This window comes from Trichosurus vulpecula, chromosome 1 (assembly GCF_011100635.1).
Source record: "Trichosurus vulpecula isolate mTriVul1 chromosome 1, mTriVul1.pri, whole genome shotgun sequence".
Lineage (NCBI taxonomy): Eukaryota > Metazoa > Chordata > Mammalia > Diprotodontia > Phalangeridae > Trichosurus > Trichosurus vulpecula.
The window spans coordinates 173,004,612-173,017,497 of record NC_050573.1 but is presented as its reverse complement, the minus strand read 5'-3'; the positions used below and the strand labels follow the sequence as shown (position 1 = coordinate 173,017,497).

At 38.7% G+C, this 12,886-nt stretch overlaps 1 protein-coding gene across 1 annotated transcript in view; it reads left to right on the top strand.

Moving 5' to 3' along the window:
* CAGE1 (cancer antigen 1) overlaps nt 1–12,886 on the top strand; it is a 95,622-nt gene that overhangs the window by 57,966 nt on the left and 24,770 nt on the right. The gene's annotated exons all lie outside the window — the stretch shown is intronic.

Here is a 12,886-nt window from a genome sequence, read left to right as displayed (position 1 = left end):
CTCACACACCCCTACCCCATCCCCACCCCTGGGCAGAACTATAATTTAAATGTACTATTTTTGTCCCTGCAAGAGATGGAAATCTAGTAGAGAGATTATGGGAGTTGCCTTGACTCTTTATAGGATTCAAGTGTGACTTTTTGCATTTTTTTGTTGATTAAATAAGGCCAGTCCTATATTCAATGATATGTTAGCCTAAATATTTGCATTAGAACTGAGAGGCCCTTTCCTTTTTCATATAAACTAAGACATGAGCTAAAGTCTTATGTCCTCAGGAGCAACTCTGGGTAGGGGCATGAGCAAAATAAGTATGATTTTTGAAAAGTTCCAAGATTGACCCAGGTCTATATAATCCCAGAGCCTCAGGTTCAGAGAAGTTATAGCTATAAAGCTCACAACTGATTGTGAACATTGTTAGAAAAATTGACTATTGGAATGTTATTGAATAAGTAGAAAGCACCAGATTTCCATCTACTACCTAGTGTACTACTATACTATATTTTAAAAAAATATGCTTTATGTTAATCTTTAAAAGAAAAAAAATACTGTGTATCCTGAGGCTTCATTGATCTCTCCTCTTGTAATCAGATAGCTTTATTTAAATATTGATTGCAATCAAAGTAAATCATAGAATTTCAGTACTAGATTAAACTTGGATCCCAAGACAGGGCTTTAAACTATTGAGAAGTAATTGAGTCTTCCTCGGCGGAAGGGGTGAAAGTGGGAGGGGGAGGCAAAAAGACAGGAGTCCTCTTCAAGGTATTGCACTTCATCCTCAGGCAGCCGCTGTCCCCAACCCTACCTGGTGGTCTGCAGGCTAAAGGCCACCACATAGCATAACTCTAGTCTCTGGTGGCCCATTGCCACGGCATCTCCCTCTAGCCCCACCTTCCTCCTTAGCTCCCTGGTGCAGGGGCCTGACTCTGGGCTATAGGCCTCCCTTCTCCTACAGCTAAACCTTGATACAGCTCATCAGCATCACGATTCAATTTACAGACTGAGGAAACTTAAGTTTGAAGCCAGGAAAACGACTTCATCAAAATCATTTGAGTGGCTAGTGGCAAAACCAGAAAAAGAGCACAGGTTCCCTTCTCCTAAATCCTGCACTCTTTCACTAGGAAAACAGCTGTGCTTATCAGGTACTTCTTTAGTGTTGTTGATGGGTTAATCTCCTGACCCAAATTCTAGGATGAGGATTAAATTTATGATTCTGGTGGCATAGGGGACTCCCAGGTGAGGAAATTCCCTCTACAGGACAGATTAGCATTTACTCTGCAATTCAGTCTTAGTTGCTGAGAACCCTTCTAAGTTAAGTGATTTGCCTAGGGTCACACGGGCAGTATGTTGTCAGAGAGCAGTGTTGAACATCCATCCCTCTAACCACAGTTATAACATATAAACTAAGAACCAGAAAACTAAGCAGAAATTCTAAAGGCAGGCTCAAGCCAGTAAATAAAGTATTTTTAAATTTAGAAAGTTTGTCAGATGTCAATGTAAAACACTCAGAATTATATTTCAGTCAAAGGTGATCTCTAGAAGATTCCACCTATTTTTTTCACAAGAACAAAAGAACAAACTCCCATATGTACAGCCAAAGCAGGGTTGGATAGCTCTGTAGGAAGTCAATAGGAAAATAACATTCAAACCATTTTAACATGAAGAACATTAGCTTCTTCAGTAACCTAGATTATTTTAAGCAAATGGAAAATTGAGTTTTGTGTTTATTTTTCCAGTGATGTTCAAGGTTTGGGCTGCTTTGTTTAATGTCAATACATTTTGCTTTCTCAAGTCACCTGCTTCCTTTTATTTTTTCTTCTAGAAAAACTAAATAGTAAAGTCAGCATGTTCAATTATGTGAAATCTGGTTAGCAAACCAAAAAAAGCCCCCAAACTCAAGTTTTTGGGCTCTGTTTGGGGTTTTTTTGCCTTTTTTTGTTTTGCTAACAGATCTCATAGAATTGAATAGTTACCTTCTAATTAGTGAAAGTTACTCTTTCAACTTGGGATTGTTTTTTTTTTTTCCCTAACCTTCACTACTACTGTAAATAGTGTTGTTGGTTTTATATGGTGGCAACATATTGGTATGTCCCTGATAAATCTGATTTTGTTATTAAGCTGGAGGTTACCCTAATTCAAGTAAAAGTATGTCTGTTATACATAGGCTCTGCTTCATTATATTTTTATCCAAATACGGGTTGCTTTCGGTGATTTCATTTTTAAAAATTATTTATTTTTAATATTCTTTTCTTTTTAATGACTTAGCTATTCTCAGCAATAGAAAGATCCGTGACACTTCCAAAGGACTTAAGATGAAAAATGCTATCTACCTTCAGAGAAAGAACTGAATGCAAATCAAAGCATACTGTTTTTAAATTTTGTTACTGGGGTTTTTTGGGGGAGGGGGGCCTGTTTTCTTTCATAGCATGACTAATATGGAAATATGATTTGCATAACTGCACTTGTATAACATATCAAACTGCTTGCTGTCTTAGGGAGGGGGTAAAGTTGGAAAGGAGAAAGAATTTGGAACTCAGAATCTTAAAAAATGAATGTTAAAATTGTTTTTACATGTAATTGGAAAAAATAAAATATTAAAAATATAAATAAAATTTTTTTGAACTCAGCCACTGAGAAGGCAAACTATATTATATCAGTTATACATGTGAAATCATGCAAAACATTTCCATATTAGGCATATTTTTTTTAAAAAGCAAGAAAAATAAAATGAGAAAATTATATTTCAATTTGCATTCAGAGTTCATCAGTTCTGTCTCTGACGGCAGACAGAATTTTTTCATCATGAGCCCTTTGAAATTGTCTTGGATCGTTGTATTGATCAGAGTAGCTATCCTTCACAGTTGATCACCATTACAACATTGCTGTTACTATGCCCAGTGATCTTTGGTTCTTCTCACTTCCCTTTGTATCAGTTCCTATGTGTCTTGCCATGTTTTTCTGAAACCATTCCTCTCATCATTTCTTATAGCACAATAGTACTCTTATCACAATCGTATGCCATAACTTGTTCAGCCATTTCCCAATTGGTGAGCATCTCTTCAATTTCCAATTCTTTGCCACCACAAAAAGAGCTACTATAAATATTTTCATAGATGTAGGTGCTTTTCCTTTTCCTTTGATCTCTTCGGGATACCGACCTAGTAGTGGTATTGCTAGGTCAAAGGGTATGCACAGTTTTATAACCCTTTGGGCATTGCTCCAAATTATTCTCCAGAATGGTTGGACCAGTTCACTGCTCCAGGAGCATTTCATTAGGGTACCTGTTTTTCCCTCATCCTCTCCATCATTTGACATTTCTGACAGACGTGAGGTTGTTTTATTAAATTCGCATTTCTCTAATCAATAGTGATTTATAGCATTTTTTCATGTGACTATAGATAGCTTTAATTTCTTCTGAAAACTGCCTGTTTATATACTTTGACCATTTATCAGTTGGGAAATGGCTCTTATTTTTATAAATTTGACTCAGTTCTGTACTCAGTATATATTTGAGAAATGAGGCCTTTACCAAAGTAACTTGCTATAAATTTTTTTTGATATTACTTCATTGTCTATAGTACCTTTTAGCAAAATGTAGTTTCCCTGATTATCTCTTAATTAGGGCTGTTTTTGCTTTTGTTTTGTCAGAGATCATGATCGTTACCCCTACCTTTTTTACTTCCACGGAAGCATATTAGATTCTGCTCTAGCCCTTTATTTTAACTCTGTGCGTGTCTTCCTCTTTCAAGTGTGTCTCTTCTTAACCATATCTTGTTGGATTCTAGCTTCTAATGCATTCTGCTATATACTTCCATTTTATGGGTGAGCTTATCCCATTCACAGTTATGATTACTAACTGTGTATTTCCCTCCATTATTTTCTGTTTCTTCTTCTCTCTCCCTCTCTTTTCATCCTGTCCCTCCTCAAAAGTCTATTTTGCTTCTAACCCCAGTGATTTAATTTTAATCAGTTCTAATTTTACCACAAAATCATTTCTATTTTGTAGAATAGAAGATTTCTAAAATTAATTTCTTCAAAGAGATTTGTATTGTGCTCTTTGTTCTATTACAGGAAACTAACTTTTAAGAGTCGTTCTTAATCTTTGGACTTAAAGGCAATAATTATTTGCTTTGTCCCTAAAGTAAATATTACCTTTTCCATAAATTAGGAAATCTTTTACTATTAGTTCTATTGGAGATTAGCTAACAGAAAAATTCTACTCTGGTGATAGAAAGGAGTTGTGTTGTCCTTAGAAAGCACAAAGTCATCTAGAATATGTTGAACAATCTGATATGAGAGATGGAAAATGAGAATTGACCAGATGTTTTTGTTTTTAATAAATCTATCATGTAAAGATAAGATTAGAATTATATGTGTATATTTACATAGAGAGAGAATATATTTGTGTGAATGTGTGTATGTATGTGTAAACTGTACACTATTCAGCCATGCACATTAATGAAATAACATGATGCCTTATTAAACCACTGTGGTCAGTCTACAAATATTTCTTCAGTCCTTGCTATGAGCCTAGCTTTAAGAAATATCAAAGAAATTATTAAAAGCTATGTTCCTGCTCTCATTCTGACTCTCAGACACCCTGACTTCTTTGGATCATTTTTCCTTTCTAGGAATCTCATGTGGCTCTTTGTACCTCTTAAAAGCATTTTTACATTTGTACATAAAATAATACACATATAATGTGCATGCACATAATAAATATTTGTGCATGAAGCTTATATTCCCTACTAGACTGTAAGTTCCTTAAGGAAAAAAACTATCTTTTTCATTTTTGCATTGCCAACCCTTAGTACAGCGCTTTGCTCAGAAATGGGTAATGAATGTAATTTTTAGTAAAATTTATTAAGCCCTTTGTTTTTAGCTAAATGTTTTTAAAACAACATTGAACATCCATACAACCAAGTAAACTCAGTAACTTGGCAGCTATTTTTATCCCAACTAATTTCAACATATAATATATATCTATCCTTATCAAGATTCTTTGTCCATCCATTTTTCCTTCCATTTCCTCTTATGTATACAGTGTATACTCAGTTCTTTTTTCCTTAAGCTTAAAGCCTTCTCTTTTTATTCATCTTTGTTCTTGATTCTTACCTGACAGTCGATTGAGGCTCTATCCCAGCATTCCAGAGAAATAAGGATTATCAACATTTAATAAAGCTGTGTCCCTTTCTCCCACAATGGCTAGGTACTGCTGCTTTGGGAACACCTATCCATCTGGTTATGGGAACTACATTGTTTTTGCTGTCTTGGCTTCATAATTCCTTCAGAGTAGCCCCTACAAATAGGCACATATGTTAAAAATAGTTACACATAAAGATTTCTTTATGAAGATGACTAAGTGTTAACAATTTAAAAAGGAGTTATGCAGTAGTCCCTTAATATTAGTTTGCCCCTTCCCTTTTGGGGCAATCTGATTATTATCTAGAAATATCAGCAATGACAATAAATGAATCAAAATGAAGGAAATGGGACTAGACAATCTCTAAGGCCCTTTCAGCTCTAACTCTATGAAAGAAAAGCTGATGCTGTTTTTTAATTCAGTGTAAGACAACCAAGGGGAGAAAGACCACCAAAATGACCACAAGAATCATCAGTGCAAGAAATCTCAAAAAATCTACTTAGTGTATTCTTTTTCCTGATTCCACCCATGGGTGGGTCCAGGGATGGGCTGTCCATAGAATGAGACTTACATCACTTCATGAAGTCTCCAGGCCTGGGGTGGGAGAAAAAGCTGCAGCCAAAGGACTTCCAGGATCTACCAAGAGGCCGAGGCTGAAGATGCAGTCTGCCTTAGAAGCATCAAACAGAGCCTGAGGAGAAGAGGACTGTGGTTTGGGTGAGAGGCTGATGTGTTTTAATTTGAGGCTGCCGAGTGCACATAATTGGTCAAACTTGGTTTTTCTGCAGAGATGAGCATGGTTTTTTTTAAAAGCCTGGTGGTGCCACGCCTGCATGGTCTTCCAGCTGCTTCTCATTGAACTTCGTCTGAATGGCTCCCTCACACCAGTCGTAGCATCCTCTCTAGGACAGTGGTCTTCAAACTCTTAACACACATCCCCGAGTATATATATTTACTTATTCATAAATTATGTACATGTACTAATAATTATATTCATCATAGAACAAAAAATTAAAAGAATGAGATAAAGATTAAATATTTCATCCTAATTGATTTTAGCCCAGGTCTGATACATTTCCTTTCCCCACCTCCAGAGTTCTCCAGTACCTTTAAGGAGTTGGGAAGATCTTTCTCCTCAACCATTGGCTTCAGCCCACACCAACTATATCCCTACCCCATTTTGAGAGGCCCATCATTTAGTATCTGAGTCCCATTTAGCCACCTAAAAACATATTAGGCTTTATAAAGGAATGTTTACTTAAAAGATATAGCAAGAACAAACAAAAGTTTCTTTCTGTACCTCGAGGGCAAATACTTTTTGCTTTTATTTTGTCAGAGATCATGATTGTTACCCCTACCTCTTTTACTTCCACTGAAGCATATTAGATTCTGCACTAGTCCTTTATTTTAACTCTGTCTCTGAGAGGGGAAGAAAATTAGGCTTACAGTTGAGTTCAGTTCCTATATAGCATCAGTCCCACCAAGTTCACATGCAAAGCCAACACTACCTAGGGAGTCCTCACTTGTGCTCCATAGGATATTGCTGTTGGATTGACTGGAGGAAAGGAAAAGCACAAACTAAAAGGCCAAAACCCCAGGCCCATCTCTCAGGCCACAAAGCCCGAGGGTGAGGGAAGGGGAAAACAGGTGGCCCTCAGGCCCTCACCTCTTACCACATTGTAGGAGTCAAGAAGTCCTTCACCCTCAGATAGAAATATAGCTCAAGCAGCACTACAGATACCAAAGCCCACTGATATCAAACCCTCCTCCTCTGTGAAGATCATCAGTGCCTTGTGCTTGCATGATGGGTGAGGCAGGGTTGGTGAGAATGGAAGAGAAGGGACATCCAGTCTCTTGCATCTTTTTGGGCTCCTCTGGCTTCCAGCTTTGAGAGGGATGTGCAATGCTACCCTCTCTTCAGATCGCTGAAGGAAGAAAAAGACTAGAAAGAAGCCAACGATCTCCATCATGTCCCTAGCCTTAGCTTACTACACTAGAGACTAAGGGGAATTTCCCTTTAGGTGAGATCTGTGACTCTCTCTTTTGGTTATGCTGAGATACTCACTTCTGACAGAGGGCCTCCTTCAATCCCTATTATCTGGTGTATATGCTAACATGTAAACTTTATCTGATTTCCACTTTGTTATCAACTTGGATAAATGGGTTTCTTTGCTCTTTGTTCTGTGCGTGTGTGTATGTGTGTTCAAATGGTATGTGGTAGGAAGGAAGTCAATCCTTCAATATAAAGCTTAGGGCCCTCCTTTCCTATTAAGGGAACAGTAATCAGACAGCTTGAACCTAAAAAATTATATCCCCTAGGCTAACAATCTATAAGGGAGCAGACAGATATAATTCTAGCCTGGTATCCCACTCTGTCTGAAGAGAGTAGAGGGTCGGCCTCTGGTGTCCTCAACCTCCTCCATTTCTTGACAGGAATCTAAGTCTCTCTTGGAGAAGAGTGGGGGGAGGAGATGCTAGAGATATCTATTCTTGCCTCTCTGTAAGCCACATCTAGACAGCTGCATTTCTTAATAATCATCTTAGCCTCTCCCCTCTGTCAACACTTAACAGAACAAGAGAGCTTAAAAATCAGTAGTAGTCTGCTGAAATCTTAACGTCACGGATACAAGCTTCACTCAAAAGTGTTAAAAACAGACTACTATATTGATTAAAATGCTGGGCTAGTAAGGGGTGGGGGAAATGAACAGAAGATCCAATCCAATTCAACTCAATAGATATTTATTAGGCATCAATTGTGTACAAGGCACTATTCTAGATGTTGAGATACAAAGAAAAAAATTAAATATTTTTACCTTTAAGGAGTTTACATGGGTTTGGGGTGGGTCTGTAGAGGAGGTGAAGAGAATATCTGTATAAATTAACACAAAAGAATTTGAGGAGGGAGAAAAAGAACACTAACAACTGAGGGAAATCAGGTAAAGCTGCAAGGAGGGTGTAGTACTTGAACTGAGCCTTAAAAAACATGAGGATTCTGAATGGTAGCGATGACAAGGGAGTGAATCCCAGGCATGGAGGGATGATGGGAATGAATAAAGGAGGGAAATGGAAGGAGTGCTGAGCACAAGAAAGAAGTAATAGTGCAGTTTGGGCTAGAATGTAGAGTATATGGAAGGTAATAATGTAAAATAAGACTAGAAAGGTAGGTTATATACAGAGGTCATGAAGGGCCTTAAAAGTCAAGCTGAGGCATTTGTATTTTATTCTAGAATCTCAGATCTTTAGAAGTTCTAAACCTAGGGGCCTCAGGATTGTAGATATAGTTCAGGGAGTCTGTAAACTTGGATGGGGGGGGAAATACATTTTTATTTTCCCTAACCTCAAACTGAAATTTAGAATTTCCTTAAGTTATGATTTTTTAAAAAACAACATTATTGTGAGGAATCTGTGGACTCCACCAGACTCCCAAAAGAGTCCAGGATACAAAAAAAGATTAAGAACCTCTGATCTAGAGGTAGAGTGCTCTAAGCAACATTCTGTGACCAAATTGAAGAGAAAGTGCTAATCTGTTTTGTATAAGGGATTTCCTCATTTGGGAAGTCTTATTCCAATGAAATCATGGTCTCATCCTAAAGGAAACAGAGTAACTGAAAGTTTTTGAGCATTTGGAATGATATGCTAGACCTGTGCCTTAGGAAGAATGTTTTGGCAGCTGTGTAAAGAATGGATTAGAGAGAGGAGGGAACTGGCACACAGGTTTGAACTAGCATTGTGAATTTGTGAGTGGAGAGAAGACAGATGCAGGAGATGTATGGATCCATCAGTAAGATGGATAAATAATTGCATGGGGTGGGGAAGGGTTTATATGAAAGGGAAGAGTCAAAGTTGACTCCCAAGGTTAATGAACCTGGGTGACTTGGAAGGTAAAGAAGCCCTTAATAAAAATAGAGAAGTTTAGCAAGGAGACAGGGTTATGGGAAGAGGGTGAGTTCTGTTTTAGACATTATGCATTTGAGCTATTGATGAGACATGGAGGTAGAGATGTACAAGAGGCAGTTGGTGATATGAAACAAGATTTCAGGGGAGAGAGTATTCTGAATATATAGATGTGCGAGTTATATATATATATAGATAATTGAAATCATGGCAGCTGATAAGGTCACACAAGGAGAAAGTATAGGGAGAGATGAAAGCCCAGAACAAAACCTTAAGGGATTCCCACTAATGCTGAGGGGCCTGGAGATGGATGATGGTCAGAATAGGACATTAATTGAAAGGCAAAACTAAAAGGGATAGCCTTGGCAAGAAGAGGCCCCTCTTTCTTAAAGTACAGAACAAAGCTGGAATAGGAAATGATGTGGGGGCTCCAATGTGTGGAACAGGACAGAAGAAAGATCTCACAGTAGATAGCCCTCATTTTCTCTGTTGGGAGGGGAGGCAGTCATGTTGTCTGAGAAGGGCTTGGGGATGACACAAAGAACTCAAGGCTTGGAAATGAAAGTTTGCAACTGCAGGGATCATGAGTCAGTCATGAAAAAAAATTGTTTTCTTCTAGCAATGAGGTTCCAAATGAGATTACATAATATGAAATTCTAGCGTACCAAGTCAGCATGTCTATATGACTTCCTCCAGGACTTTTCAGCAGCTTGAGTAAGAGTGCAAATGGTCCCAGCTCCTCATGGATATTGTACTAGAAACAGTGGAATAAAAATGCCCTGTGTTGCCTGGGCCTAGAGAATAAGTATATGCCTAATCATTTGAGGAGGGGGGAGAGAGAGCACTGACATTTGGAGTAGGGGGATAAGCACAAGCTCCCTGCAGGAAGTTAGTATAGGAGCAGAAGGGAAGCAGGGAATCTAAGAGGCAGAAGAAAGGACAGGAATGGAGGGCAGCTTGTGCGGAGAGATGAAGGGCAGAGATGGAATGTCGAGGTTAGCTTGACTGGAATGGAGAGTAAGGAATGAAGGCAGTAAACTTGGAAAGCTAGGCTGGAGCCATATTGTGAAGGGATCTAAATGCCAAGCCAAAGCGTTTCCTAGAGGCAACAGGGAGTTACTGAAGGTTCTTGAAAAGAAGTGGGAGGAGGGGGTGACAAGGAAGGAAGTGACGGAAGGAGGGAAGGAGGCAGGGAATGAGCATTGATTAGCTTATGTGCCAAGGCAACGTTCCAAGTCCTTTGTAGATATTACCTTATGTGATCCTATTGTTATACCCATTGTACAGCTGAGGAAACAAACAGGTGAAATGATTTGTCTGGGGTCACGCAGCTATGAAGTGTCTGAGGCCAAGGGTCAGTTATGGTTTAGGATGATTACTTTGGCATAGGAGAGGGGGTACGGGGAAAGGAGTAAGCATTTTTAGGTGCTGAGCCTCAAGTCAGGAAGACTTGAGTTCAAATCCAGCCTCAAATACTGGAGGTGTGCGTGCACGTGCGTGTGCGTGTGTGTGTGTGTGTGTGTGTCCCTATTCACTTATCTATATTTGCCTCAATATCATCAACTGTAAGATGGGGACAACAACAGCACTTACTTTCTCAGAGCTGTTGTGAGGATCAAACAAGATATTTTTAAAGCACGTAGCACACAGTAGACACTTAGCTGCCTTGGGACAGTGAGTAGGAAGGAGGGACAGACTAGAAGCCAGAAGTCCAATGAGGAGACCACTGAAGTAAGGAGTGATGAGAACTTGAACTAGGGTTGTAGCTATATGAGTAAAGAGAAGGATATGAGAAATGTTGTGGAGGTAGAATTGACAAGTCTTGGCAAATGATTGGATATGGGACTGTTGAATGAGAGGGAAGATTAAGAATGGCTCAAACGTAGGATGATGGTGTGTTCAACAGAAATAGGGAAGTTTGAAAGTGTGGTAGATTTGGCTATCCAGTAGAACATAGGGTTGGAATCACAGCCTGAGTGTCCGATAGGCCAGAAGTTTAGGATGAGACTTGATCTGGGATTTGGAAGTCATCTGCATAGAAATTATCATTGAACTCATGGGACTGACAACAGCAAACAGCTATTCCCTCATGGAGAGATCGGATAAGACTGTTCCTGGGGCTACACAGATCAAAAGAGAAGACTAATATGAACATGAGTCAAGACTTGTGACAGCCACCAGGGACCCCCACCCTACAGCATCCTGTTTGTCCATATAGTTGCAACCAGGAAAGGAACCCCAAGTTTTTATAACACTTTTGATCATCCTGTAATTAAGCACACACATCCAGCTTCAGGTTTACAAGAAGCTAAGATAATTCTGAACAGATACGGATCCCTATTGTTCTGAGCCCCAGAGCTCAACACAAGTGGCAGTAATTGGGGTTGAGGACACAGACAGAAAGGCTATCTGTCTTTGGAAGGGGATGAGTCCAGAGATCCAAAAGAATGTATATTTTATGTCTATGTTACATGTGAATAATGCTTCCACTTTTACAACCTTCGTGTAATATGATTATATGCTATATAAACTAATGAATTTGTTAGAGATGAATCAGTTATGCACAGTCGTGCATCTAACAAATGGAAGTTGTTAGTGTAAGGGAGAGCATCCAGATAGGTAAATGATCTGTTTGCTGGAAACACTAACACACATTCCCTAGACACAAAACCAAGAACTTCCCACTGCAGCGAGCTAAGGGGGAAATGGCTTTAACTGCCTGAGGTCCTGAAAGGGAGCAACACACAGACTGGCCAAAAACACCAAAAGAACCCCCATTGGTTATGTGGGACACATTATATAAAACCTAATTTGTCATCTTTCCCCCAAAACCTATACTTTCCCTTTATGTATATCCTGACCCAATCTCTTTTACTCATTCTTTTTCATTACCCACTATATCAAATCATTTCCTAAATTCCATTGATTCTGGCTCCTCAATAGCTCTCAAATCCCATCTTCCACCACTACCAACTTTGTCCAGATTCTCATCATTTGGTCTGATGGGTTTTTTTTCATGTTTATGGAATTTTTTTGGTTTTGATCTAGATATTCAACTCCTAAACTCTTGGTGTTTAGAAATTCCCTCCACCTTTGCAGATCATTGGTAATTTAAAGTCTTGGAAGAGTTGCTTGGGGGCACTGAGAGACTAAGGGTTTCGTTCTCGTTCAAGCTGATACATTTGTATAAGAAGCCAGGCAGAAACCAGGGCTTCTTGGCCACCCCTCTCTCTGCTACCTGATGCTTCTCTGTTATGGAATGACTGACTTTTAAAAATCTCTCTGCAAAGTGATTTCATGGTATGAACATCAAGAAAAAGATGGAGGTGGAAGTAGTTATTTTTGAAGAGAAGAGAGTTTCTGCTTATTTATACCTTAATACCAATAACTAATTGCTATCATCCAGGATGTCTTTGCCTATCACAGAATTTCCCAGAAAGAGGATCCCTTGTGGAAAATGGCTTTTTGCACATGAGGATTTGTACTTAGTAGGTGCTTAAAAGCTATGTTAAATTGAATTGTTGGTTCCAGTGAGGACTTATTCACTAAATGATTCCACATACATTTTAGAGAAGTTTTTTTTTCCCCTGATGTTTTCCACATTGTCAGAATATTTTGACGCTGAGCCTCAGTGAATTTCCGTTTTAGCCTCATTCATTCTGAACCATAAAAAGGGGGTAAATAAAACCACACTCCATTAGTTTATTCAGCCAATTTCTTTATCTCCTAAATGAAGTAAAATAAAAGCATCTTTATCTTTTATTCCTGCTTTTTTTTAAAAGCTTCTACTGCTATTTCAATAACTGGGTGATGTCATGGTCCTCTTCAAAAACGAAGGACAAACACAACCTG